Genomic DNA, 25,843 nt, shown 5'->3' with positions numbered 1-25,843 from the left:
GGGATGCGAGGGGGGCGCTGGGGTTTGCTTGCGGGGCTGGCGGGCGGGCTTCCTCCGCGTGGTTGTGACTGCGCCGTGGGGCTTTGCTTTGATCTCGCGTGTTAGCCAAGCTCTGGCAATTGCAGGGTAACGGAGCCAGCAGGCGTGGAGGGCGCCCAGCGCCCGGCTGCTGCTGGGTGTGCAGTGCGGCTCCTCACCCACAAACTGCTTCACCCCCATTTAGTTACTCGGGAGGCTCTCAACAGCCGCCTCTCCTTGATAGATGGCAAGTGGCGCTGCTCGCCTAAAAGATCCCCCCCTCCACATACACTCCCTTAAAAGTCAGATGGGATTTTAAATTTCCCCCCCACTCAAAATAAAACTGCTGTATAGGTAGCGTTGTCTTTTCCGGTAAGTTAGATCATGGGGTTGCTGAAGCCGTAGGAGATTTGCGATGCCTGGAGCTGCTGCAGAACCATCGCTCATATTTACAGACCATGGGGTGTAGTAGGTTTCTCGCAGTCATTAGTTTTCCAGCTGTGTCTGGAGCCACTCTTTCCTCTACAGTCAGATATTATGGAAGAGACACGTCATTATTTTAGAATTTACCTGCCTGTAGCGCACAGAGATGATTTGTTCTCTTCTCTGAATACTTATTGGCAAGTTAAACTAAACGGGTTTGGTTTTGCTTTTTGAAACGAGGGATTGAGAGATCGTGGATTTAGACCCTGATTTGCTACAACGAATTCATGGTTGAGGCCAACTAATTAGGCGATCCCAGTAAAACAGATAAAATGACAGAGCTCAGAAGAAGACAAGGAATGTTGATTGTACAGCCTGTGTGCCCTGTGTTATATGCTTCAGTCCTGCAGTCATTACTTGGGCAAAACTCCCATTGAAGTCTGCAGGAATTTTGCTTGACTCGCTAATCTCAGTCCAGAGAGTGAAGCTCTGAAAAAATAGGTTTAGCATTTCACTTTGTTTTGGGAAGGTTTAAATATATATCACTCCTCTCTAGTAGCTGTTTTAACATAAGACAGGTAGAATATTCATTTTCCGTACAAAACTTAATTGTATAGGGTTAGATTTTTCCAGAAAAAAAGCAATGAATTACAGAGTGATTTTTCTTCATGCTACTTTAATATAAAACTTCTCTGGTGAAGGCTTTTTTTTTTTAAGCTGGAGAAGCAAAAATGAAAGCAAGTGCTCCTTGTAGAAATTAAATATTTTTGCTTTTCACGTTTTTAATTAAGAACAGTGGGGTTTTGGCAGCTGGGAAAGCTTTAGAATGTTTCTGTGAAACTATAAATGTCCCGGTGTTCTCTAGAGCCATTTATTTTTTTAAACAATGGAAGTTAATCTAATGAAAAATGATTCACTTTTTTCACTTGCAAAAGTTACACATTAGGATTTTATTGTTTAATAATTATTTTGCATTTTGCAAAAGCTCAAATGGCCACACATGATACTTAAAATGCAGTGACTAAAACCCGAAGTTGAAACAGTGGCCAGTGCATTTGTGAACGGAAAAAATTTAAGTGGAAAAAAAATAAAGAAAAATCTGTTTTCTATGGCTGTTTAAACTCTCTGTGGAATCAAAGGAGATAACCACTTCTAAAAGGTACAACACAACCAGCTAGCCTTAATGGCAAGAATAAACCGAGGATCGACCAACAAAGTGCCAATACTAGACACATGCTCACAGGCTTTATACTTGATATGTGAGAGACTAGCCAGACAATGAAACACAATATACAATTCTTCGGTCGCATGCGGCTGGGAAACAAACAAACTGAGTAAATCCACCGCATGAGATTATTTGGAGGGTACCAGCAGTGTGCTAGGTATATTGGGCAATAGAGTAGGTAGGTCATTTGATGTGTCTCTAGCAACACAGTCAAGCCAGGACTTTTTGAAGAGTAGCTAGGAAGACACACCAAACAGGAATAAAAACATGTGGAAGTAATGTGGTGGTTCAATCCACTGACCAGTGAAACCTGATCAAGGTGGGCCTATTCCTGAAGTCTGGCAAAAAAAAAAAAAAACTCCAGTGGAGAACAATCGAGAGATTTGCTAAATATGGATAGGGGGTAAAGACTTAAGTACGTTGCCTCAGGTTTGCTTTGGCAGCAAAACGGGGTTTTTATATCTGCTGCAATACAGCCTTCTTCTACGTACACTCTGTATCAAAATGCATGGTTGAGTGAGGCCCTGATATTGCAATTCTGCATAGGTAGGTTGCTGAAGTCGGTGGGGCTTTGCCTGGGTGCAGGAGGGTTTCCTACATTGCGCTCAGTGCAGGAGCAGGGGCTTAAATATCCTACAAATTGAACACGTTACAGATTTCAGAAAACACGCTTGGAGGCCAACACTCATGATTATATTGCAAGCCTCTTGATATATGGTGTTTTTCTTAGAGCCCTAGGGACTAGAAGCAGGTGATTAGGTGTGAAATGTGGCTTTCATTTGAAAAAACAAACCAAAATAAGCTTCTGGTCCTCATGGTTGCAGAGAAAAGCTTGAAAATGTGACCCGAGTTCACCTAAATAGTCAAAAACTAGAAAGGAAATAAAAACAACACTATTTTAAAAAAAATCTCGTGATCTTTAAGCCAGTGTCATGATATTTGGAACCTGAATTGTGATTTTTGAGGGCTTGCAACTGGCAATACAGAAAGACTAGTGATTTTAGCTGACTCAGTTTTTGGGTGCAAACGTAAGACATCTTAAAGGGTGGGTGCTATGAAAAATCAGCCGTCCTTCGGGTGTCTCAAGATGGGGACTTCAAATCTGGGCACACCCATAATCACTAGTCACTTTTGAAAATCTTGGGTGGGAGATTTTACTGTTACTTTATTTAGGTTAAAATATATTCTGAAAATTATTTTAGTGATTTTTAAAAATTAGTATCTCTTACTTTGCACTGTTTTATACAGTTGTAATTCTGAGAATCCAGACATTATACATATTAAGTATATAGATACTGAATAGATTGATATTCTAAATTGACTTCAGTGGAGCCAGGATTTCACTCTAAGTCCTCCAAGTAAAGCGTATTGCATAGGCCTCTTGCCGGCCCGCACGACAGGGATGAATTTCACTCATTAGAGAACAAAGTGTATTTCCAGTGTGAAGTAATGGGAAGATGAAATAAAGATATGATGTCTGTGAAATATAGTGATGAAGATCAATGAGTGACATAATAGCTGATCTTACAAAAAGGCAGAAACACGGTATTTTCTAGGGAATGTCTTTACTCCAACTGGTACATTATGTGAGCGTGAAGCTATGGAAAACGTGCGTGTGCGTATGTCAGTCCTATCAGTCTGCAGAGTAATAGATACTTTTCTTTTGTCTATTCATTCTAAAAAAAGTAGCTAAAGAAGTAAAAGGTTTTATTTATTCTAGCGGCGCTGTACTCTATCATTAACTAATATTTTGATCCTTGCTAAAATATGCATTTTACAAAAAGTTTACATCGCATGAAATGTAGCATTAGAAATTGAGACCCTTCTGAATATGCTAATTTACAGGGGTGAGTTTTCCCGTCTGCCTGTATGTAGTTGATCTCATCTAGAGCTTGGGCCCCTCTTTAGGGATAAGAGAAGATAGTTCTCTGTCCTGCCTACTCCCAATATGGATGGGCCCTTTCCAAAAACTAATACCATATCTTCCTGCGTATAAGGTGATTTGTGTATAACTTGATGCCATCATTCCCCAATGTAAAATGTATAGAAGTGTGTAAAAGCTCCCTGGCTCGTAAGCTAAGGAAGAGGTTGCCCTTCTTTTCTGTTAGGTCCCTATAGGATTTGCAAGAGGAAGAGTGTCCATTGTGCACCATGGCTGCACTGGCCCAGAAAAGAGATTCCAGGTTCTGACCTTGAGTGATAGGCAATGCACACCAGCAGGCAGGGTGGGAGAGGAAAGGGTGAACTGGAGACGCAATAACCATCCCTTCTGTGTGGACAAGCGTGTTCACTAGAATTGCCAATTTTATAGTATATAAAAACTGGAAACTTTGTAATATATAAAAAATGGAACCTTCCCTGCCCTGCCCCTTCCCGCTGAGGCCCCACCCCTACTGTGCCCCTTCCCCCAAAGCCCTGCCCCTGCCCAGCCCCTTCCTCCTGAGGCCCCACCCTCATTCACTGCTCTTTCCCCCTCCTCCCGTCACTTGCTGCTCTTCCCCTCCTGTGTGGGTTGGGAGGGACTTGCCTGCAGAGCCAGGCCTGGGAGCTGCAGCCGCGCGATGCAGCTAGGAGGTGGCCCTGGCTGAGTAGGGCCTGGCACGGGTGATGACTCGGTTCTTCTCCCTCCCCACCCCCGCAGTAGATCCGACCGGACACTGTTGGGTCTCTTTTTCGACTGGACTGTTGGCCACCCTCGTGTTCACCAGTGTGTTACCTCTTAGTAGGGGGGAGGGATAGCTCAGTGGTTTGAGTATTGGCCTGCTAAACCTAGGGTTGTGAGTTCAATCCTTGAGGAGGCCATCTGGGGCAAAAATCTGTCTGCAGATTGGTCCTGCTTTGACTGGACTAAATGATCTCCTGAGGTCCCTTCCAACCCTGATATTCTATGATTCTGTTTATCTTAGGTCTTTCTATAGCGCTCATCACTGTAGTATCTAAGCACTTAAGGATAGTAAGAGTCTATTGCAGAGATCTTCTTAGCACAAGCCTCACCTGAGACAGACTCCACAGGGGGAGTGCAGACAGGTGGTCTCTGGGTCCCTGCTAGGATCCTGGTCGGCAGACGCACTCTGAGCGGAATGAACACCCTGCAGCATGAACAGTGCGTAGGTGAGTCTGAACCACCTGGGCTGGCTGACAGGGATCGGGAAAGAATCTAGATGCTGCTGCAGAACATGCCCCCTGATATCAACTTACATCAGTCCAGATGCTGCATATTATTATGCCATGGGGCTCTGCTGTGTGCAGACATTTTTTGGCTAGCTGCCAGCGGGGCCAGGATGTCTGGTGATTGGCAGCATCAGGACCACGTGCAGAGGGAGCTGTCCAGTGCCATCCACAGCAGTCCGGTCCTCTTTACGGGATACACAGCTGAATACTTTACCGGGATTCTTACAGTGAATGCAGAGTATGGCTTACTACCACTTCACTGTGTAGCTTTATCACGGCCCTGTGACCTTACTTAGCACTCTGGGATGAAGGAGTGAATGTGGCCGTGTGTACGTGCAGATGTAGAAAATAAGACATGTATTTTGTTAGCTTGATATAGAAGCTTCCAGTTTTTAGTGATTTATTTTGACAATTTGAGTCCTGATTCAGCAAAGCACTTAAGCACATGCTTAACTTTAAGCCAATTGGATTTAATCCTGCGTTTAACGTTAAGCATGTGCTTTGTTGGATCAGGTTGGGATTACACACTTGCTCGAGTGATTTGCTGAATCAAGGCCATAGCTTCCCCAGCTCCAGCCCACAGCTTTTACCCTTTAAAAATAAGAAGTCACGAAGCAGAAACAAACGCCAAAACAATGCGGTGAATTGTCTTCTGGCTGTTACAGTAGCTGTGTCAATTGCTCTGCCATAGTAAGAAGCACACGACAGAACTAGAACGTCTCAACATTTACCAAGCGACATGCCCTGCAGGCAGGTCGCCACTTTCAGTGAGGAAAATGAAGTCCTGATCTGTTTTCTGGAAACAGCCTGACGCGGCTGTTGTGCTTTCTGTAGACCTCTCCTCTACCGCCAAAGCATGATTTTAAGATACTCAGTGCATACAGAACGTGTGATTGGGTGGTGTAATTTAATTTGTAAAGAAAGATCCTTTGAACTTGTTGGAAGATGACAGAAGTCTGGATGAGCTATGTTTGGGGCAGGACCTAAGATGGGGCAAAGGTGACTAAGGCCAGGTCTATCCTGAAAGGTTAGGTCAACCCAGCTACATCGCTCAGGAGTATGAAATATCCACACCCCGACTGATGTTGTTAAGCCAACCTAACCCCTGGTGTAGACAGTGCTAGGGCAGTGGAAGAACTCTTCCGTCGACGTAGCGACTGCCTCCTGGGAAGTTGGCTGAAGTACAGGGACAGGAGAATGCCTCCATCACTGTAGTCAGTGTCTACACTGAAGCGCTACCGTGGCGCAGCTGTAGCATTTCCAGTGAAATCAAAGCCTTAACACATAGTTCCTTCCTCTTGACACCAGCCAGGAATTCCCTGATGCATGGGAATCCCGGCCTGCTCTGTCAGGGCAACTTTCTAGCTTTTGTTGGTGCTACGGGGGTCAAAGATCTAACCCATAATTCACAATCCCATCAGTTCTGAGTGAATGAAGCAGAGATCCGGGTACAGAACATGTGACTGTGTAGCTATTACCTTACAGCCTGTTTACAAGCACAACATTAACAAATACATGTGTATCTGGCTTTTTTTAAGATCTGAGATTTCTGTGCACGAAAGGAAAAAGTGATCTTTGATTCAAAGTGTAGTCTAAAGAAGGTGCCAGAGCAGACTAGAAAAGGGATGGGATAGTTCCTCCAGGAAGGTGATTATTATCTGTCTTTCAAGATGTGAAAAATGTATATAGCTCTCAAGAGCCCCAAGTGGAAGTACATTATGAAAGCGTTTCTCACAAGTGAAAGGAATGAAATAGATATTCTTTACTGACCATATTCTGGCTGTTCAGTGCGCATCATTTTTAATGTAATAAATCCATATTTTGTGTAGTTGCTGCATTTAGTAATATTGCTGCACCTCTGCTAAAGTCTTGTGGGTGGTACTCAAGAGTGTGCTTGTGAATGATACTCTGGTATTAATAATAATGCTTCGGTAGTGTCTTTCATTTGAGGAACTCAAAGCCCTTCAAAGGAAGGATGGTCTTGTGGTTCAGCCTTATAGCTAGGAGCCCAGTGATCAGGCTTCAGTACTTGGCTTCAATACTTTGTGATCCTGAGCAAGTCACCGCGACCCAGATTTTTAAAGGTACTTAAGTGTTGCTCATTTTCAAAGACAATGCTGCCTTTCATTTTGGTCAGTGAAATGTTCATTTGCATTCTTCACTGGATATTCATGGGCGTTACATTGCATCACACTGTGTAGAGTAACAGAGTTAACTGTGTTGTATAGGATTGAGGCAGGGGGATCTCAAAGCTGAGTACAGCACACACCGCATCTTGATGGAGGGACTGTCATGAACCAGCCTCCTCTCCCATTTACAGTCGCATCACCCATGTGGTGCCTACAGAAATTGCTTCTAGCTGTGTGTCTCTAGCTGTCTTTAATATGATAAAAGCTTTCTGTGTAAAATCAATCACCTTCCCTACATTCACTCTTCAGTTTATCTCTTTCTCTTTTCAGCTCATTCTCTTCTCCTCCCACCATTCCCCTGGATATATTGCCCATAAGCCTCCTTTCCATTTCTCTTCTGCTGATGGTGCAGTCCCAGGCAAATACTGTGAAACAGGGTTAGGAGCACTGGATTGAATTCTGAGCAGCTGTTTGCTGCATCTGTATGTGTTCCCTTTTTATTAGCGATTTGTTCATGCAAACATGTCTTTGTGCAAGCGTTTGGCGAATAGCTGGTTTTCTGGCTCACCCACTTGCCGCTGGTTGAACCCCAGTGGCTGGAATTTGTTCACATACACCTGGTGTTGGGTAATGAAAACCTCTGTAAAAATCAGTGTCTCTTTGTGGATAATCTGCAAATAGAAAAAGAGCTGAATTCGCTGGACGCACTCTACTCAATAAGGGTGGAATTCACTCCTATGCAGAATGCCCTCAATGTAGGCTTTATCCTGGCTTTCTGCACGGGGGTGTATTTCACACTTAAGGGAGGCAAGGCTAGAGTCATGTCTGCTTCATATACAGGTTTTTCTAACACAAGAATGATAGAGTTGTAGGAAACTAAATAAGAGTCTGCTAGAGTTTTTTAGATGATGATTGACGTTCAAGAGTGAAGGCCACAGGTGTTCAGCTTCTCACCCAGGCAAATAAAGCCTCTTTATTGCTGCTTTAAAAAAATGCAGCTGCTGCCCGGTCTACGGCTGGAATTAACAAACAGTGCTGGTAAAACAGGCTCTTCCGTCCCTGGCATCAAGTTTTTACACTTCCTTTTGTTGCCCACGTTACCAGTCTGACGCGTGGGTTAATCTCAATGTTAGCTGTGAAAGATGGCTTTGAGTGGAACGCTCTAGAGGCGATAGAGTCCAGGAGGCACACTTCTGTGTTTAGGTTGAACGAGGTAAATCACTGGTTGCCACCGACCCATCCCTGAAGAATCCAAGCTGACGTATGACGTTGTTTGAAAGAATGGAAGGGGAATCTCAGTTTCTCTTTTAGGGTATTTTAAGGCTCTTTGAGTATTTTGCCTGGTCACTGTCTATCTTACATACTTCTATGACCCCTGTTACTATCGTATCTGAATATCTCACAGTCTTTAAGGAAAGTGTCATGTGGGGTGTATGTGTAGTCAAGGGCCTGCCATCCTGAAGCTTTGCCACACCCAGTTGGGCTGGTATGTAGAGGTGGATTGCATAGCATCCTCTGAGGACAGAATGCTCCTGCTGACTGGTCCTATTGTTCATTCTACTGGATCTCGGAATAAAGAATAAATACTCCCTAGGAGAGAAGCAAAATCATGAAGAGTTTGCAATAAATGACTCAACTCCTCTCTTCACCCAACTGGCACGTACAATAAGTGCAGCCATGGTGAGTGAAGCCAAGAAAATGTCATCTTCATCCCTATCAAACCTCACAGTTCTGTGGATGGGGTCTCACCATCTCCACAGTAGTTGGTAGAATGGCCTAGAATAACATTTTGGCCTTGCCCTGTGGCGATAACTTGTCCAGAAAACCTTGAACATCGTGCTGAACTGCAAGCATCAGAACCAAGTGACAGTTGGGCCAGATAGCTATCTAAGGCACTTATATGGTCTCCATCAGTGTAGTACCTGGGTGTCTCACAATCCTCTCAACATCCCTGTGAGGTAGGGAAGTGCTATCCCCATTTTACAGATGGCAAATTGAGGCACACAGAAGCTAAGTGACTCACTCCAAGGCCATGCAGGAAATCTGTGTAGGTGCAAGGAACTGAATTTGAGTCTCCTGAGTCCTAAACTAGCCACTGAACCATCCTCCCGCTTTTACTCCCTTCCACCGTGCAATCCCAAGTGACTGATTTTGAAAATATAGAAAATATTTCCAGGACTGTCTGTTCTATTCTGTATAGGGTTTTTATACTGTGCTCATCACTAAAGTATCGGCGCACGATCCAGTAGTGCTTTAAGCTGTGTGACTTCACATCTGTCATGTGGTATTTGTTCTCTCAACCTCTGCCCAGAGGGAGAAGCAAATGCAGTGCAGTGTTTTGTTTTGGGAGATGGATTAAAAAAAAATTTTTTTTGGATAAATATACCTGTGGCTATGCATTTATATTAGAAAAGGCAAGGTCAAATAAATGTACCTTGCACTTGGGATGGAAAATGGTGAGGTATGTGATGGTCTTTAGTTCCTGGGGGAGTTCATTCCACAGTCTGGGACCAGCCCCCCAAGAAAGTTCAGTTTCCCATACAGACAAACTTTACCCTTATTTTTGAGAGTTCCATTGTGCCAGGAGTGAAGTTGTCAAGTGTGGTCTTTGTCCTAGACCTTCAGATGATCTTTAGGTACCATGAGCCCAGGCCATGGAGTGCTTTGAAGATAAGCACCGAGACATTGACCTGGCTTAGAAATTCTGTGGGAAGCCAGCATAGAGAGTAATGGACAGGTGTGATGTGTTCATGGTAGCCTGTGTTGCTGAGGAGGTGCACAGCAGCGTTTCATACGAGTTGGAGTTTCCTAAGTGCTGAAGATGTCATGGTATATCACATTGCTGTAGTGAGAGGTGACGAAGGTGTGAATAACTGAGGTCTGGTCTTTGTATGCAAAGATGGAGTGGAGTCTCCTAGCCAACCAGAGATGGTAGAACAGTGGTTTTCAAACTTTTTTACTGGTGACCCCTTTCACATAGCAAGCCTCTGAGTACGACCCCCCCTTCTAAATTAAAAACACTTTTTTATATATTTAACACCATTATAAATGCTGGAGGCAAAGTGGGGTTGGGGTGGAGGTTGAGAGCTCATGACCCCCCGTGTAATAACCTCGTGACCCCCCGAGGGGTCCTGACCCCCAGTTTGAGAACCTCTGTGGTAGAAAATATTACTCGTGGCTGTTGCTTTGTGAGAGCTCAGCATCAGTGAGGAATCCAAGAGTACTTCTAGACTACGGACTGAAGTGACCAATTGCGGTTTTGAACCTGCAACCAATGGAGCCTGCACCCTGGATGCAAGTTCTTGAAAAGACTTTCCTCTGCCCACCAGCATCACCTCTTCATTGTTTGGGTTCAGCTTCCGCCAGCTCTTCTTCATCCATGAGCTGATCTCATCTGTCTTGGTGGTAGTGGTGTGGTTGTGCGGGGTGAAGGATAGGTGGGGATGTGCCATCTGCCTATTATCGGCACTCTGTCTGATGGAAAAAATGTCCTGTTTGGCTTGGTTTCCTTGTATAATTCTGTGGCCTCGTGCTGGCTCATGATCTTTCTTTGTCTTCTGGTTTCAAAGTCTGTTCCAGCTGTGTGTGGATTTGACTTTGAAGAACCTGTGTTTAGTGCTTAGATACCATAGGGGTCCATAGTGATGGGTGACCGTATAAATACCCAGATAGACAGTGGAGAATCCCAAGCTGTAAGGCAACTAGGATCCATAAAACAAGGCTGTTGCATGTTACCACATACCCTCAGCCAGGCTGAAAAGCCATGTATTTTTTCTTTGAGGTGGTTCTCTTATTCTTGGCCAAAGTGATGAAAGAGTAGAGACTTTAGCACCCTGCTGTCACTAGTTGGGTTCCTTGTTTGTGGATCTGGTCTGTTGAATTGAGAAGATGTCTTGATGGGGATTAATACAACAGTTCGGACCGTTCTTGTATCCGGTTCTCCCATTGCTCTAGCCTAGGTACAAGGGTGTCTGTGTAACCTACTGAAAAGTGTGCATTACAGAGCCCCCCTGTGCCTGTTTGCCGAGGATGTGAATTGCTACGGCCCCCAGCTGTGGAGCCTGGGCTCTTCCACTCAAGCTGTAGCAGCTGAAACTATTAGCTCTAGAGGTCCCTGGTGCGTCAGCCAAGAGGGTGGCTGTCACACCTACGTCCCTGCTCTTGGGCTGGTCTCTCTCCTTTCACAGGAATGTAGTGATAAAGCTGTCTCTGAACCATTTGGTAAAACCTTGCGCTAGACTTTTCCCTTGTGGAAGTGTAAGTTCACTACTTTTTGTTAGTGAGTTGTATGTGAGCTACTGTAAAATAAGACTGGATGAGCCGGACTGGGTCTGACACAGGTTTAGCCTCCTGCTCTCTTCAGAGAGGGAGAGAGAGAAGCTAGTTTGCTTCTATTCCAGTTTCATTGGGAGCGGGAGTGAAGGGGGTAGAGCTCGGCTCCCCCTTCCTCTACTTACAACCGAGAGGAGCTCTCCTTCTGCTCCCTGGCTTCGGGGACCTGCGTTCCTTCAAAGCTCCCCTTGCTCCTTGTGTGGGACAGTGAGAGCTCCTGTGCTTGTTTCAATCTAATTACGACTCTTTCTTGGCCAAACACTGGCAGTTCTGCTGATGGGCAACAGCGGCAGCTCTGTCCCGGGGATGACTCCACTAAATTCACCTCAGGTAAAACAGTGACTAGGCCTCCATATACAGAACAAGGGGAGAGACAGAGACAGAGCCGGCTCCAGCATTTCTGCCGCCCCAAGCAAAAAAAAAAAAAAGCCGCGATCGGCGGCGGCAGTTCAGCGGCAGGTCCTTCGCTCCTAGAGGAAGTGAGGGACCTGCCGTCCCCGAATTGCTGCAGGTGCCGCCCCTCTCCCTTGGCCGCCCCAAGCACCTGCTTGTTAAGCTGGTGCCTGGAGCGGGCCCTGGACAGAGCCCCAGGCATAAATCACCTTCCTTTCCAATTTTTGTTCCTTCCTGTCTTACGTACTGCGCTCTGCCCAGGTTATATCACTGAATTGCTGCCTGGGAAGCGACTTTCTGGAACTGAAGCCAATGGTGCAAATGTGCTCAGCTGCTGAGGAAAGATGCTGTGTAGCCATCTCTCTTCTGTGTGGAGACTGGGTCTTTTGGCGAGCCTTTTCTGTGAGATTTAGCACACAGAATTCATCCCAATGTGTAGGAGAGCTATCTGAGAACCTGGGACTGTACGTATGTCATCTGTCAGGGCTTTCTGGGACAGCAGGCTGCACTAGCTAATGTGACGCGTGTTTAAATTTATCACCTTGATTTAAAATGTCATCTTCTAGTGCATTTTCTTTAGGAACTTTCATTTTGATTGGTTAAAGCTCAGTCACTTTTAGTTCTCTACAAGACAGAACTCAGCAGGCATGTTTTGAGCCCTGCAATTGTGAAACTTGATTGCGCGTTTTAGTGCCACAGGACAGCGGCAGTAATATCAGTCTCCAGTGCGACGCAGTAGAGGGGATTTGAACCTATGACTACTTATATATGATGCACGATGCTTTCTACCGCTCTGCAGAATGAACACCTTGGAGACATACAGCATGCGCAGTAAAGTGGAGACTTCCCCACACAGCCCTCACCAGTGGGTCTGTCCCTGGGCGGATCACTTCTGGGCAGAGGCGACACATAACTGTTGATTGTGGGAAGGGGGCACAATTCTGAACCCACTCCTTGTAAAAAAAAAAAAAGAAATAAAAATATAAACCCTGGCAAAAGGCTGGGAGGTGGGCATGTGACACCCCACCCCCCACATTGGCTCTGCTTCTGGGTATGAGAAAGCAGTTAGTTAATTCTCAATCCTTGGCCTCCCTCAGGAGACTACCAGCAAATATAGCTGGCCTGAAAGGGGAAGTATGTCTCATGGAAAGTTTAAGAAAAAAATGATTTTTTCAAAATTTTCACTGTAAAGTTTCCAGTTTACCCCCCCGTCTCCTTACCACCATTTTTTTGTTTAACTTTTTTTTCTCCCCTTCATCCTGTTTCCATTCTTCCACTGGAAAAAGTAGGCAAAAAAAAAAATTGTTTTTGAAAACTGAAAAATTTCTGGGGTTTTTTTTTTTTGGCCAAAAACCTGGAAAATTTCATAACCCCCGCAACGTTTGTTTTGGGGAAAAAGGCCTTTTTGTCAAAACCTTTTTTTCAAATGAAAAACTTTGACTAGTTCTGCCAGCAAAGCTTATCAGTTCAAGCCAATGCGGTAGCACTTGTCCCTGGAGAACAGAGTGCCATATGGGGTATGTCTACACAGTATTTTGGAGCGAGTCTCCCAGTTCGGGTCGACTGACTTGGGCTAGTGGGGCTCACACCAGTGCTCTACAAATCGCTGTATAGACAGTGCTTTCAGGTTGCAGCTTGGGCCCAGAAGCCTGAGACTGTCAACCTGGGCTGGGAGCCTTGCTCCAAAATGCCGTGTAGACATACTCATAGTCACAACTTTCAGTCGATGTCTAGCTGGGCTAGATTCTCATTGAAGACCAGAAGGTCTGAGACACTAGCTTATCTATAGCACGCATCCCTGCAGTGACTGAGTGCTCGATTTTTAAAAGATCTAGGCACCTAAAGAGGCAGATGGGCACCTTGTGGGATTTTGAAAAGTGCCTCATTGCCTTACATGGATTTTTGCATCTTTAGGCACCTAAAGACCTTTAAAAATCTGGCTCTAGGTACTTAAGTAACAACCAGAAGCAACATACAAAGCAAACACTGTATTCATGCAGCTGTACTCTAGCCTGGCTGAATTCTTTCTAGATCCCTTTACCAATTCACTGAGAGTTGTAAAGTTATTTTATTACAATATTTGATTTAAATTGGGTTAAATCTTGTTTTAGACATACATAAAAGTGGTAAAATTCTCAGGATTTCAAAAGTCCATGCTTGTTTCTATGAAGTTCAAGAGCAAAGTTGCTAAATATTGAACAAAATATTTGTAACCACTTTCCCGTTTTGCGGCCAAATGAACATGTTTGCTCTGTAAGCTTCCACAAAAGCCTGAGGGTAAAATGGACCAATCACTTATTTATAAAATGCTTTGTTTGTTTTTAAAGACATCTAAATTACTTACGTTTGAAAAATGTCTAGTTGTCTTTGAAAAACGTTAGCTTCCTGTGCCTTATTTTTCTTTTTCTGTATTGTGTAGTATGAAAACCGGACAAAGTCCCAGTGACTTCTGTGGATGTTTTCATTTTAAGATTTACATTCTAATGGAGACATTTTTGGAAATGTTCAGCTCCCATTTATGCACTTGAATACAGTGGCCATATCTTCTGTACATTGCATTTAGGTGCCTAAATGGAACTGAGCTCCCTGGTTACAAGTGCACAATTCTGCTCTTAACTGCATGGCATTAACTCCCATTGGAGCGTCATAAAAGTTAAAACCCTAGTAGCTGAACCCCTGTAGTTGAGGGCAAAATGATTTGTATTGACGTCTTGTTTGGTCAAGGTCAAAAGGCGCTGATTTGATATTAATGGGAATCTTGTGGTAATATCTATGATGATCTTAACTATAGAATCGTAGAATCGTATGGCTGGGAGGAACCTTGAGAGGTCATCTAGTCCAGTCCCCTGCTCTCATGGCAGGACTAAGTATTATCTAGACCATTCCTGATAGGTGTTTGTCCAACCTGCTCTTAAAAATCTCCAGTGATGGAGATTCCACAACCTCCCTAGGCAATTTATTCCAGTGCTTAACCACCCTGACAATTAGGAAGTTTTTCCTAATGTCCAACCTAAACATTCCTTATTGCAATTTAGGCCCATTGCTTCTTGTCCTATTCTCAGAGGTTAAGGAGAACAATTTACCTCCCTCCTCCTCGTAACAAACTTTTATGTACTTGAAAACTGTTATTGTGTCCCCTCTCAGTGTTCTCTTCTCCAGACTAAACAACCCCCAGTTCTTTCAATCTTCCCTCATAGGTCATGTTTTCTAGACCTTTAATCATTTTTGTTGCTCTCCTCTGAATTTTCTCCAATTTGTTCACATCTTTCCTGAAATGTGGCGCCCAGAACTGGACACAATACTCCCGCTGAGGCCTAATCAGCGTGGTGTAGAGGGGAAGTATTACTTCTTCTGTCTTGCTTACAACACTCCTGCTAATACATCCCAGAATGATGTTTTCTTTTCTTGCAACAGCGTTACACTGTTGCCTCATATTTAACTTGTGATCCACTATGACCCCCAGATCCATTTCCACAGTACTCCTTCCTAGGCAGTCATTTCCCATTTTGTATGTGTGCAACTGATTGTTCCATCCTAAGTGGAACACTTTGCATTTTTCCTTCTTCAATTTCATCCTGTTTACTTCAGACCATTCTCCTGTTTGTCCAGATCATTTTGAATGTTCATTCTATCCTCCAAAGCACTTGCCACCCACCCACCCCCAGCTTGGTATCGTCCACAAACTTATAAGTGTACTCTCTACGCCATTCTATAAATCATTGATGAAGCTATTAAGCAGAACTGGACCAAGAACTGATCCCTGCAGGACCCCACTTGATATGCCCTTCTAGCTTGACAGTGAACCACTGATAAGTATTCTCTTGGAACAGTTTTCCCACCAGTTATGCACCCACTTCATAGTAGCTCCATCTAGGTTGTATTTCCCTAGTTTGTTTATGAGAAGGTCACATGAGACTGTGTCAAAAGCCTTACTAAAATCAAGATATACCACATCTACTGCTTCCCCCTATCCACCAGGCTTGTTACCCTGTCAAAGAAAGCTATTAGGTTGGTTTGACACAATTTGTTTTTGACCAATCCATGTTGACTGTTACTTATCACCTTATTATCTTCTAGATGTTTGCAAATTGATTGCTTAATTATTTGCTCCATTATCTTTCCGGGTACTGAAGTTACGCTGACTGGTCTGTAATTCCCCAGGTTGTCCTTATTCCCCTTTTTATAAATTGGCACTATATTTGCCTTTTTCCAGTCCTCTGGAATCTCTCCTGCCCCCCAAAGCTTTTCAAAGATAATTGCTAATGGCTCAGATATCTCCTCAGTCAGCTCCTTGAGTATTCTAGGATATATTTCATCAGACCCCGGAGACTTGAAGATGTCTAACTTGTCTAAATAATTTTTAACTTGCCCTTTCACTGTTTTAGCCTCTGATCCTACCTCATTTTCACTGGCATTCACTATGTTAGACGTCAAATCGCTACTAACCCTTTTGGTGAAAAAAGTCATTTAGCACATCTGCCATTTCCACGTTTTCTGTAAATGTCAGCAAAAATTTCAGAAACTCGAATGACATTGACTATGAATTTATACTCACTGGGATTTTGTATGAGATTCTTAGTCTGCAATATGTATTGTTTGTAGTATTAAGTATTCTTGGCAAGCAAAAATATACTCTGAAATTTTGAAAGTTAAGATTACTGCTTTGCATTGAAGTGTCATGCTGTTAATTGGGTTTTGGAGTAGATTTTGTTAAAAAAACAACAACAAAAGACAGATATAAATGTTTGTCCCTGACTCCATATTAAAAACAAGAGACAGGCTACAAGAGAAAGAGTTAATATTGCAGATTTTTAAAATAAAACTGCCACTAAAGAAACAAAGCCAATAAGATACAAACATCTGTTTAAAGAAGTTTCCTCCCCCACGCCCCCCCCATATTTCCAAATCTGGGTCCACTGATTTATCCATGTTAACTTTGATGAAAATCCTGCACCCAAATTTTCAACTATCAGGACTAAAAGAAGCAAGGAAATTCAGAGATAAGAAGTTGCATCTTAGTGCCAAGATCCCTCATGTGACATCGTATCCACTGCACCATTGGAGGCTGATGATGTAGTACACCATAGAACACAGCTGTCACAACTGTTACTGGCAGTGGGCAACGTGTTAGGTTTCACCTATTGCACGACTATTCACCTATTGTGTAACCAGACAATTCTTTAACTGAATGATACTGACCTCCTTTGTAAAGTGCTTCGAGATCTGCTGATGAAAAGCGCTGTATAAGAGGCTAGTATCAAAGGGGTAGCCGTGTTAGTCTGGATCTGTAAAAGCAGCAAAGAGTCCTGTGGCACCTTATAGACTAACAGACGTATAGGAGCATGAGCTTTCGTGGGTGAATACCCACTTCTTCGGATGCATATAAGAGGCTAGTTGTTACTATTTATTAACTTTGCTTACAAAAGTAAGACCATAGACTTAGGGTGACCATATTTTCCCAAAGGGAAAATGGGACACTGCAGGGGGCTGGTCCAAGGCCCCCCACCTCTACAGGGCCCCGAGCCCCCGCTTCCTCTTGCCCCCATGGGACCGGCCAAGGCCCACCTCTGCTGCCCACCCACGCGGGGCTGGCGTTGCCACTCTTCCCCCTTCCCCACACACGTTCCTCCATGCCTCGCTAGGGGTCACACCCCACTTTTTTGGCAAAACTGTATTCGTCCCGTTTGCTCTTGCCAACTGATGATCGGTTGGCAAGAGCAAACTGGACAAATGCCCAGTTTTGCCAAAAGAGTCGGGACAGTTGGAACAGGCCTTAAAAAAGGGATTGTCCCGGCCAAAACGGGATGTATGGTCACTCTACATAGACTATGCTAAGCCCATCATAATATATTGATAAAGAGAGTGCACAGCTATTGTTGAAGAGTTAGTAACATTTTTAGCTCTGAATTTCCTTAATTTTGGCGGGTGGGGGGTATACAACATTGCAGCCCAAAACTGCATAACTATATCAGTGGTGTCCAGAAAGTTCAGTTAGACACGAGTGGATAAATTCGACCCAGTTACACGAAGTGCCACCTCACAGAGCCAGCATTTCCAAGGCAGGTACCTGAACGTACTACATCTGTGTATATGGATGTGCAGAGGGGTACTCCGATGCACTACTAACCAATGTGTGTGAGGGATTATATAGGATTTGCAGTGCCCATAGAAACATTACAGGCATCACTTAGAGTGCCTTTGAAAACTTGCTCCTTGCTGATTATTATAATAAAACATTTATACAGTGCATAAATTTACATGGCACTTTACAAACATAGATAAGACATTCCTAGCCCTGAAGAGTTTACAGTCTTAATAAGACAAGCCAGGCAAACTTGTCCTGGTGGAAGTGGAAAAGAAACCCAACAGCACTTCTGAGGAGTCCCTGCACATGTACAACATGAAGGCGAGATCCAGGGTTTGGGTTTGGCTCAGTGTAACGATGAGGAGCCAATAACCTATTTAGATGTTAAGTTTTTTGGGGCAGGGTCTGTCTCTCTGTTTGTACTGCACCTAGCACAGCGGGGCCCCAATCACAGTTGGGGACACAATAGGATACTGCAATAGGAGTATTTAAGACAGGCCCCGTATAAAGAGAGAGGTCATTTGCATGGGTCCAGGTATGGATTCCACAGCTTCTCCTACTTCAGGGATGTTCAGAAGTGAGGGATGGTTCTAGGCCCCGTTCTAGACAAAAGTGAAGCCCTACCCAGTTCTTTTTCCATCTTCCCGCAATGAACACTACTCTCAAGCTGGATATCAGGGCCCCAGCCTCGGCTCTGCTCCATCTGCCTCACCCTGCTCAACAGTACAAAGTAGTGCTAACACCAGTACAGCAGGGTCACCCCAGCGCAGGGAAAACTCTTGTGGGGTTTAGCTGCCGAAATGGCACCTATGCTGCACACCCTCCATGTGGCTGGCAGAGAGGGTCTGGCCAGGGGAAAAGATGTGTCTGTGCGTACCTGCACCCTGGTGTTCCCCATGCCGTGGCATTTCCCAGCTGACATGGTGACCCTCTGGGACCGTTGACAGCTGGTGTAACTCAGAGCAGCCTGCAGGCTGTCATTTCCAATGGCCTTGTGTGGGGCTGGGATGTGGAGCGTGCAAAGATCCTCAGATGACAGTTGCAGCCCCAGACTTTATCTCCTTTGATGAATTCAGAGGCCGGCTTCCCTAGAGGCCAGATGAAGGCTGGCTCTGACTGTGAACTGAAAATCTGCAATGTCAGGTCCCCTGCTGCACTTACATTTCCTGTATGTTGAGTGGATTAGGCCATTGACCTTGGCCAACACCTTTCCCTCTCCCCCGCCCCCCGTCAGCAATGGTGTATTGGGCAGGTCGGGGTGGAGATCTGTTAGGAAATATATTGGGTGCCTTTGTTGTAGTGGGGCCTTTTTTTGGCAGACTAGGAGCAAAAATTGTTTCTGTGTATCCAAAGCTGGCGAACACATGATGGCTGTTTCCAGCCTCCCTTTGAGGACAGGGTTTGACATCATTTGTACTCTATAATTTATGACATTTTGTAGCAGGCTGTTAGGGACTGGAAGCAAGTGGCAGGGATGATTCTAAAGGAAAAGAATGGCAGAGCGTGTTTTAGTAGGTCTGTAACATGTAGGTTTCTGGAGCAGTTTGTTCAGCTTAAAGCAGTTTGCTCTTCTAAGAACTGCAGGCTCTCCGTTTTCATCGCCACCGTGTTTTTGCTCCCTGTCATGTGTACCTGTCTCTCGGGTGGCTTAGAGGGGGTTCTCTGTTCCCATATAGTACAGAATTCCTTCTGATTCTTTTTTCCTTTTACTGCCAGCCCCATGGATGGTGATTCTGCAGTTGCTGCATGAGAGTAACATCTGTTAACGTACAGAATCGGACCATGTATTTTTATTCAAAGGCATAGGGGTAATAATGAAGGGAGGGAGGGAGAAATATAGAGGATTGATCAGTCTGGTGTGAAATAGGGATTATCCTGGAACAAAGAGAACATCTTTCTTACTCCTCACAAAATTCAGTATGGTCCAGTGGGTGGGGTACTGGGTCGGGGATCAAGCAACATTGGTACAGTTCCCTGGTCTGCTACCTGGGAAAAGTCACTTCATTTCTGTGTCTCTGTTTTCCCTCCCACCCTTTGTCTCTTCAGGGCACTAACTGTCTCTTACGATGTGTCTGCACTAGGTTGGGACTTCGAGTGCTATTGGAATATAAATAACAATAATGGTCCCACATAAAAGTTTCAAGTTTTGGCCTGAAATTGGATCAGTAAGAGGTTAATTTACAGGCCTGCAAGTATTAGTAAAAGACTCCAAACTATTATATGCTATGGCAGGAAGCCAGTTCAGATTTATAGTTAATAAAAATGGAGTGAATGCAGGAATTCTTATCAAATATTCATGACTATCATCTATACTTATTTGAAATAATAAAATCCAATCTTAATTTCATATTTGCAAAATAACTGCCTTTGCTTATTAGCTCTCTTTTTCTCTGCCTGGGTAATGTAAAGATGATAGTTCATGTTTTATCTACTTTGAAGGGATGTTATTAGGCTCACAAATATGCCAGGGCCTCTTGGGAATAAAAGGGAAGATTTTTTTTTTTTTTAACCTTGCAGATTGAAATAGAGGAAAGTACAATCATTGCAGACATCTCTTTGGCTGCTAAAGGAAATGTTCAGGAAAACCGTGTACGGAAGAGCTCATTGAAGCATGCAATGCTGCCATAATCCAGGGGTGGATGTAACACTTCGAGTAGCTCTGCGTCTTTAGTTAAAAAATAAGAATAAGGAAACGATCCCATGCCTGTTTATTTAAAGAATTATATTCCTAGCAATGATTTCGCTCTGCTCGCACTGCAGAGGGTTGCCAGTCATTACATTTCCGACCTGAGTAGAAGGTTAGCATGTGATATTGCTGCGACCAAGCTAAATAAGGAAAACACTCCAGGGTTTTATCAATATAATTCAGAACAAGTTTTTCTTTGGTTGCACTTGATTATTTTACTGTGTGACGTCCCCCACTTTCCCAAAAGCGACTGATAAGAACATAAGAACAGCCGTACTGGGTCAGACCAAAGGTCCATCTAGCCCAGTATCCTGTCTACCGACAGTGGCCAATGCCAGGTGCCCCAGAGGGAGTTAACCTAACAGGTAATGATCAAGTGATCTCTCTCCTGCCATCTCCACCCTCTGACAGACAGAGTCTAGGGACACCATTCATTATCCATCCTGGCTAATAGTCATTAATGGACTTAACCTCCATGAATTTATCCAGTTCTCTTTTAAACGCTGTTATAGTCCTAGCCTTCACAACCTCCTCAGGCAAGGAGTTCCACAAGTTGACTGTGCGCTGTGTGAAGAAGAACTTCTTTTTATTTATTTTAAACCTGTTGCCTATTAATTTCATTTGGTGACCCCTAGTTCTTGTATTATGGGAATAAGTAAATAACTTTTCCTTATCTACTTTCTCCATATCACTCATGATTTTATATACCTCTATCACAGGGGTTGGCAACATTTGGCACGTGGCTTGACAGGGTAAGCACCCCGGCGGGCCGGGCCAGTTTATTTACCTGCTGACGCGGCAGGTTCGGCCGATCGTGGCCCTCACTGGCCGCGATTCGCCGTCCCGGGCCAATGGGGGCGGCGGGAAGGTACGGGCGAGGGATGTGCTGGCCGCGGCTTCCCGCCGTCCCCATTGGCCCGGGACGGCGAACCGCGGCCAGTGGGGCCCGCGATCGGCTGAACCTGCCGCGTCAGCAGGTAAATAAACTGGCCCGGCCCGCCAGGGTGCTTACCCTGGCGAGCCGCGTGCCAAACGTTGCTGACCCCTGCTCTATCATATCCCTCCTTAGTCTCCTCTTTTCCAAGCTGAAAAGTCCTAGCCTCTTTAATCTCTCCTTATATGGGACCCGCTCCAAACCCCTAATCATTCTAGTTGCCCTTCTCTGAACCTGATGATTTTAATACTGCCATGTAGCGACAGCATGCAGACTTTTAGTTGCTGTTTTTGCACAAACTAATGTAAAGTCTGACATCCCTTTGAAGGGTTGTTTTTATCCAGTGCTGCTATTTTTATTTGAGGGTTGTTCTGTGCTAGAATTTTTCCCCTTTAGTTTGTCTCCGTCTGCCCTGAATTTTCTGAAATGTTTTCAGATCAGATTACAACAGATCAATTGCTCTTTCCTTATTTGGCCCCTCCTCCCAAAAGTAACTTTGTCCTGGGCCCCTCTTACCCGAACTTAGTCGGGGGAGAGTTTGTGAATGCAAGTCATTGCTTTCCCTAGACTCAAATCACAATAGTCTTTGGAGAAATCGCAGTTAGAAGCCTTGGCCCACAAAATCTGTTGGGTTGTCCATATCACTGTGAAAGGAGTGTACGTAATTGTGTGCAGTTGTTCAAATCTGGCACTATGGCTTAGAAAGGGTGCAAAGATTTAGCCTGTAAAAAATATAGTGAAATATAATTCACAAATACATTGAGTGTGGGTTTACGGTGGATTTAGTTAAGCTCTGTGCAACCTTGAAGGCAAACTTGGAAACTAAGAGAGCACATGTATAAAAAGAAATATTAAAGTTACTGTACAAGTAAATGTAGGGACCCTAGACCTTTTATAAAAACAACAAGGAGTCCAGTGGCACCTTAAAGACAAACAGATTTATTTGGGCATAAGCTTTCGTGGGTAAAAAACCCACTTCTTCAGATGCATGGAGAAGTGGNAAGGTCTAGTATCAGGGGTGGCCATGTTAGTCTGTATCCACAAAAACAACAAGGAGTCCAGTGGCACCTTAAAGACAAACAGATTTATTTGGGCATAAGCTTTCGTGGGTAAAAAACACACTTCTTCAGATGCATGGAGAAGAAGTGAGGTTTTTTACCCACGAAAGCTTATGCCCAAATAAATCTGTTTGTCTTTAAGGTGCCACCGGACTCCTTGTTGTTTTTGTGGATACAGACTAACATGGCCACCCCTGATACTAGACCTTGTATGCTGCTCTGATTGCATAAAGAGGGCCATGACAGCCCTTAGGGAATACCTACGTGTACAGGGATTTCTTGAGTAATATAGAGCTGCTGCAGTAGCCGTGTACTACCGCTGTCATAGGCTTTGGTGTACGGGGGCATGTTGGGGAGGTAGAGAGCATTGCTAGAGTTCTCCAGGAATTTTAGGCTGATGGACTGTCCATAAGGGGCCACTTCAGCTAGAATGTAAACTAGAGCAGACCCAAGGTGGCTCTATTTATATTAGAGGCTAGGTAAGGCCCCAGGCAGCCTGAGAGTAGAAGTAGTTCAAAGGTGGCTCTAAGCCATATACTGCATTTTGTATCAAGTGCAGGAATAAGCCCTGGACAATCAGGTCCTCAGTGTATGTGAAAGTTGCCTGGTGACGGCCTTAGAGAATGGAGTCCTCTTTTTAGTCACAGAACCGATACAGCACGGGCAGCGGGGCAAGCCTCCTGGCCAGGCCCAGCGATCTGCTTCGACTCTGCTCAGGAAGGACCAGCTCTAGGGGGCAGTAGTTTAGTCTTAATCTCAGCTATCCCAAGAGAACAGGGAGCCAGTTAGGTCCTCAGCACCCCCATGCATTTGCTGTCTAGTATATAAATGAGTGTACTGGTTTCTGCAGTGGATATGGTCAGAGAATAGCCCTTCTCACAGTAGCCACATGCTTATACATCTCTACCCCGATATAACATGACCCGATATAACATGGGTTTGCATACAACGCGGTAAAGCAGTGCTCCGGCGGATCAGTGCGTCAGCTCCCAGCCGCGGCGCTCCACTTCCTGCCGCCGGTGAGTGTGGGGAGGTTGGGAAAAGGATGCCCCCCCCATACTCACTTGCGGCGGGAAGCGGAGCGCCGCGGCTGGGACATGGTGGAGTGGAGCGGGCGGGGCCGGGCTGCTCCGCTTCCGCCACTGCCGGTGAGTGCGGGACCTTTCCACAACCCCCCCCACCCTAGCCCCTCCAGCGACACGGCTGGGGCAGACCAAGGAAAGTGGAGCGGGCTGGGGCTGCGGTGCTCCGCTTCCTGCCGCAGGTGAGTATGGGGGGCGTCCTTTCCCCAACCTCCCCGCACTCACCGGCGGCGGGAAGCGGAGCGCCGTGGCCCGAGGCTGGCGGAGTGGAGTGGGCTGGGGCCAGGCTGCTCCGCTTCCCGCCGCTGCCGGTGAGTGCCTCTCAGGGGGCGATGGTGTGTGGATAGGGTTCGGGGCAGTCAGGGGACAGGGAGCAGGGGGGCCAAAGAAAGTTCTATATAACACGGTCTCACCTATAGCGCAGTAAGATTGTTTTGGCTCCAGAGGACCGCGTTATATTGGGGTAGAGGTGTATATGAATTGTTTACAAAGAGGTAGGTTGAGAACTGATGTAGAGGTGCACAATGGAAGCTGTTTGCAGTGCTCGCACAACAGAGGTGTTTCTTTTATAAAGAGAGCGTGTCTGTGTTGTAAAGTACCTAGCAGGAACCTGAAACTTGGGAGTCCGGACAAGGGACTGCGCTAAAATAACTGTATTTAATTTAGCCTCTAGGGTGCTGTTTCAGCTCACGCTTTATATGAAGGTGACGTTTATAAAGAGATGACTGAAAGATGTTATAACCATGTTCCAGACGTGAGTTGTAAGCATTACAGATGATTATAAGCACATCAGCGGAAGGCGTTACAGAGGGTTATAGATGATCTGTCAATCTACTTGCCTTTAATGCCCAGTGGCTGAAGTGGGCTAGGGGCAGTCCAGGGCCAGGGTTGGAGTTCTCACAGGGGATCAGTAGCCTGGAGATCCAGTTCAAGGGGACAGGTTGGCAGGACAGTTAGGCGAGGTGGCGTGGCAAGGTGCTGTAGGCAGCAACCTGCAGACAGTGGCCTGTTGCTCAGACAGCTTTCTCTTCCTGTGGTGGTCGTTATATAGTCCAGGTACCCCACGAGACTGCTGTCTGTCCAGCCAGTTGGGCCTGGGCGTGGGTGCTGGGGGGTCTGTAAGCCTTTAGCACAAAGGCTATTGGTTAGGGGGAGTAGGTCAGCACATTGCTGTGGCATGGAGGTGAGGGACACCGTCTAGGGACCATTACTGGGGTCCCGACATCAGTGCTAACAATCTAGAACAGTTGACTAACCATTTCCTAGAAGATCTGTTCACCCTTTATGAACTTTTTACAAACGTACCTTAACTGTAAAGTGTGACCCAATTCACAATGCTCAACTCTCTGCTCTTCTGGAGAACCTTCCACCACAATGATGGGGAACCAAAACCACCCATGACTGCCCCACCGTAGACTCCCATGCTTCATGTTACACAATAACCCAAGTTATTGGGCTCAATATAGCAGTAACTGGGTGAAATTTAATGGCCTGTTACACAGAGAAGTTCAGACTATACGATCTAATGGTCCCTTCTGGTCCCTACTCTGTGTACATCAGGGACAGCTGAAATGAGCGCTGCTTTCCCAAAATAATGTTGAATATGACTTTCAAAACAGTCTAAAAGATTTAGACACATCTTCCATTAAAATTAATGTATGGGATGTGTCTAAATCCTCTAGACTGATTTGAAAGTCTCAACCATAGTTTTTTTGGAAAGGATTTGAAATCTGTGTATTCCTGTAGTGCAGTGTCTGGTTAGCCTTTGGCACTGCTAAAGGGAAAATGGGCTCATATGTCTTACAGCCAAATTCGTAAGCCCCCCCCCGCCAACTACTAGAGAGATAGAACAGAATATATTATGTCTGCTCTTTCTCTAACCCTGCATAATTGCATATGATTACTGGATTGCTACAGAACAGTTTCTGGTAATTGTAGGAAAAGTGCATAGGTGCAAAAGAACAAACAGTCCTAATTCTTAATGAAAATATGAACATGCATCAAGGTTAGGGGTCAGTGTCTGCTGTTCTTTCTCATGCTGAGTAGTAGCTAACTCCTCAAGTACAGTGCCTCGTGATGTGAGTATGCAATTATTGCTAACAAACTATTTAGACCATATTCTGCCATTTGTCCAAATCCCAGAGTCCTGCATAAGGGCCTTGAAATTTGGCCTACTGACTTTTGCTTTCGGTGATGAGGAGTTAGGGTTGCCAGGCGTCCAGTTTTTGACTGGATGCCCGGTCAAGAAGGGACCCTGGCAGCTCCAGTCAGCACCACTGACTGGGCTGTTAAAAGTCCAGCTGGCGG

The sequence above is a fragment of the Trachemys scripta genome, chromosome 4, assembly GCF_013100865.1.
Source record: "Trachemys scripta elegans isolate TJP31775 chromosome 4, CAS_Tse_1.0, whole genome shotgun sequence".
In the NCBI taxonomy this organism is placed as follows: Eukaryota; Metazoa; Chordata; order Testudines; family Emydidae; genus Trachemys; species Trachemys scripta.
Note: the sequence above shows the minus strand (reverse complement) of the source record.